Here is a 4,887-nt window from a genome sequence, read left to right as displayed (position 1 = left end):
CCAAGTAAAATCCAAATAAACATCTCTTACCAACTATTGCACACAACATATTAAGACATGAACTATCAAACTCTAATCACAAACCCAGTCCACTCAAATTTGTTGAGCAAAAAGAGTGTGCTAAATACTTTTTGAAATGGTCATTATGTAAATCAAGAAAAATAAATAAGGAAGCATTCTTCTTAATTTTTTTAACTTCAAACATATGATTACATTATAACGATGATCATTATTTTCGTATATAAATGTAAAAAGGCTTAATAAAAGCTTACATGGTTGAACTTTCCAATAATTGATCCATCCAAATAGCTACGCTTTTCTTGTTCTCTTTAAATGTCATTTTATCCAGAAGATGAGTAACACCAATTGATTAATCCTTCTCATCTATAAAACCAGAGTCCACATAAAGTCCAACACAAGCAGCAGGACCCTGTCACAAGGCAAAATTCAGAAAATACACTTTAAAGTCACAATATAGCAATGAAAAATCTTCACTTTAACCTGTATCACCTTCCATTATTCTTACCATTTGGTTTATTAATATGAATTTAGTTTAGATTATAATATACTTTCTTTTCGACGTAAATAAATAAATAAAATTTATAATAGTATACCGCATAACTTTCTCCGGAGATGTAGAAGTCACAAGTTTGATAATCGTGGAAAATCTTTTTCAACCAATTTACTATGAAGTCTGTATGCATCTTCAACTATAAAAAACATTTTTTAAAATAAAAATCAATCTTTATATGTCTGAACATGATTATCATAACAAATTAAAATAATAATAAGAGTGTATTTAATGAATGTTTACCAACAAATCCATCATCCAATTTGGCAAGATCAGAGAATGTGTTGGTGTAAGAGAGAATCCAACTCCAATTGGAGACTCCAGAAACAGCAAATTTGCTGCTGCAAAATTAAAACAAAAGATAGAAAAAATAACAAAAAAATGAGAGAAGATTCACAGAAAACCTTTGTTCCAAGCATTCCATTCCTCTTAACTTTTGGAAGTCCTAGTTCCACTATTGATCCATACCCAACAGATGAACATCCAGGACCTATAAACACACCACACTCATAAACATAATTATATATATATATAAAGGGATGTGGAACTTGCCGGCGAGTTCAGTTGTCCATGTGCTCCTTTATCTGCTCCGCCGTGACGATGACTGCATGGCTGGAAAGCTCGGCTTCTCGGAGCCAGTCGAGCATGATGGGAAGCTGAAGACTTCCGGGAGTTGAGAACGGGTGAAATGGATGGTGTGGGGAAAGCCGGGGATGGAGAAAAGCACAGAGCCGTCGGAGATGGAGTTGTACGGCGGTGAAGGTCGAGATCATTGGCGGCTCAGAGAGGAAAAAGACTAGTGAACTGGAAAACAACCCGAGGGATGTGGAACTCGCCGGCGAGTTCAGTTGTCCATGTGTAGAGAGCGTCGAAGATGATGGCGTCTGGGTGGAGAGAGGAGAGAAGGTGGAAGAAATGGTCATGGAGGGCGAAGCCGGCGGAGAAGAAGCTGAGCGGCTTCTCAAAAAAAAATAAAAAAAAACCGTAGAAAAGGGAGGAAGGCGGAGGAGGGATGGAGGGGACGGCTCCGGCGCCTTCTTCGAGAAACCCAATCGGGCAGTGTGCTCGCTCTTTAAATGCCATTTGTCAAGTGTTTATTGGCTATGTGGGTGATAAGTGGATTGTGCTTGTTAACAAAAACACCCAACCATCAATCAATTCTAAAAATATTTATTATTTACCAATAATACTTTGCTAAACAATAATATCTTGCCAAATGTCCACTCGGGAAGAAATTAGATGTGGGTGATAAGTGGATTGTGTTTGTTAACAAAACACCCAACCATCAATCAATTCTAAAAATATTTTGCTAAATATACCAATAATATCTTGCCAAATGTCCACTCAGGAAGGAATTAGATGAATAGTATATTTGGAACAAAACACCCAACCATCTACCAATAATACTTTGCTAAATATACCAATAATATCTTGCCAAATGTCCACTCGTGAAGAAATTAGATGAATAGTAGATTTGGGGGATAGGATTAATATTAAAGTATATATTATACCTTGTTTTTTTGTGTTTTCATTTTTTAATTTTCTTTATATGGTAACATGATCCCAAATGATTTGAATAGATGTGGAAACTATAATAATAAACAACAATTCAAATATAATCAAAATCCATTGAAGCATTGCTTCATACGTTTATTTATTTATTTTTATTTATTTTTGCTTTTCTCGTAAATGTGTGCTAATGTTTTTTAAGGTGCGGTCATTAACAATGTCTTTCTCTTGCTCCCTCTTCTCACTTCCACCCTCTTTCAAATGAATAATGAATTATATTAACTTTTTTAAATAAGCTTTAACGGAAGGGTTCCAATTAGTTAAATGTCACTTTCAATAATTTACAACATGTTAAAAATATTTAAATAATAATATATGCATATTTAAAAAAATAGTTATATAATAATCAAGCAATTTATTAACAAAAATTATTAAATTAATGTAAACATGTATATGCAATTCATCTGAATTGATTTTTTTGCCTATATTTAGAAAAAAACAAAAAAATATATAAGTAAAACCTAAACTCTTTTTGAAAAAAAGAAAAAAACCTATGCACTAGTAATCGCTCAGATATATATAAATATATATATATATATATAATTTCACACGATTATTATATATCTAAAAATATATTAATAAAAATAAATAAAACTATGATGCGCATCCATCCATGATCAAATAATGTGGTAATCTATCATTTTCAATCAATGGTACAACAACACAAACACGTAGGTCTGATCTTCTATTCACTATGTTTTAAGTCAAATGTTCTGAGTACCATTATTATTATTATTATTATTATTATTATTATTATTATTTTATTTTATTTTATTTTTTTTATAAAGACAACCAAAGTCACCTTTATTAAGAGATTGTCTAGTGACAAATAAATATGATCATATACTTGGTTTTATCGATCAATTAAAAACTTTTTTTAACCCAATTAAATGTCACATATTACGGATGAGAAAACATCATTGTGTTTATATAAAAAACCTAAACTAACTTAAATTGTTGAATTCTTTCCTTTTTGTAGAGGCATGTCGTAACTCACAATTTTAGTCTCCGGGAGTTAGAAGCACATATGCCCCTAATAAAAATTATAGTAATGAATGTGAATTACTTGTTTAGTATGATTCCCTCTATTTTTTATCAATGAATTTATAACGTAAAATCACAATCTCAATTTTTTTATTGAATTTTATTTTAAATTTATAATTTTTTAAAAATAATTGGGATTGGAGTGAGCTCATCAAATATTCACACTAGTTTTCCAGCAAGGGTACTAATTCGCCAAGAAAAATCTCCGTCGCCAATCCTGAGCGTCTTTCCTCCTCTTTCGCATTCATTGCTTCTACCTCTCCTCCCCCCTTGCGATAGCAAGCGGGGGACAACCCTCCCATTCTCCTCTGCATTGGACGGATATTGCTACCGTCGTCCAACACAGACCCAACTCTTCTCCTCTGATTGATGGTATTGTGTTGAAAAAACTTAAAGCAACACCTATGAGTTCATTCATATGGACAATGAGGCCCTTTATAGAGCTCGCCTACATTTCCAAACTTCTTTATATGGGAAGTTCTTCGGTAAACCTCCACCATTCGACCAAGTGAAAGAAATCCTGCAATCTAAATGGAGTGATCTTGGCGTCTTCCACATCTCTGACTTGCCGAATGGGTACCTTTTTATTAGATGCGAAACGCTAGACGCTATGCAAAGATTGTTGTTCGACGCCCCATGGGCTATGAATGACATAATTTTGCAACTAGTGCCGTGGCAACCCTTCTTTGAGCCAGTGTTTACGAAGCTCTCCATTGCCACTATTTGAGTGCAATTGCACAACCTCCCAATTGAGTTTTGGGATGGTGAATCCTTGGAAACGATTTCAGCTTTGTTTGGTCGTTTACTCAAAATTGATGAGTTTACCTCCATCTTATCCAGGTCCAAATATGACTGTGCATGTGTAGAAATAGATCTAGCAAAGGCTGTAAAATAGGGTTTTTGGCTAGGTGACAATGTTCATTGAGTTTTTGTGGTATTCTTTATGAAAAGATCCCCACATTTTGTTATCATTGTGGATTAGTCAGTCATGGAACAAATACTTGTAACCGTCAAAGCTCTGGAAGTCAGGAAAATCCCTATGCACCCCTTTGCCCTGACCCAAGTGATCAACAAAAGCATGAGGTCGGGGATGACTCTATTTTCATGAGCGATGACATGGATGCAGGGATGGTTCCTAAGCCACCGGACATAATCAGTAATGAAGAACAGTTGATAGAGACAACGAACACTGAGTTTGGTCCCTGGATGCTTTTTTCCAGGCGAAAAGGTCACGGCGGAGAGCGCGGTGGTGCTAGGGGTTCCAGGCGACCGGAATCACGTACAGCACATGCACAACCACATGACCACGCTTGAACTGGCCCCAACATCTCGATATCCCTACCTTGATTCTACTCACTCGATACGTGGCTTGAGCCATTTTTTCCAGTCCTTCCACTGGTGAGGCAGTTCGCTTTACTGGTGACGTGATCTCCCCCCTCATCATTTCTCAAGAACAAGTGTTTCTTCTTGATCCACATATCCCTCTTAGTAAGGGTGTTGATGGACAAGTCATGCCTCTTCCAGATCCTTCTCTCGAGTTAGCCCAGATCCCTGCCTTCCTTCCAAGTCCCAATAAAACTGTTGTTTCTGTTTCTTATACTGGTCCCAAGGCTTCTTCGACTTCCAAGGGAAAGATGATAGCCTCGTCGACCCCATTACAATCTTATGCATCCCCACCTATCCTTCGCTTGTTAACAAGATAA

This window comes from Dioscorea cayenensis, chromosome 14 (genome assembly GCF_009730915.1).
Source record: "Dioscorea cayenensis subsp. rotundata cultivar TDr96_F1 chromosome 14, TDr96_F1_v2_PseudoChromosome.rev07_lg8_w22 25.fasta, whole genome shotgun sequence".
Taxonomy (NCBI): Eukaryota; Viridiplantae; Streptophyta; class Magnoliopsida; order Dioscoreales; family Dioscoreaceae; genus Dioscorea; species Dioscorea cayenensis.
The sequence above is the reverse complement of the archived record's forward strand: the minus strand, read 5'-3'. Positions refer to the sequence as shown.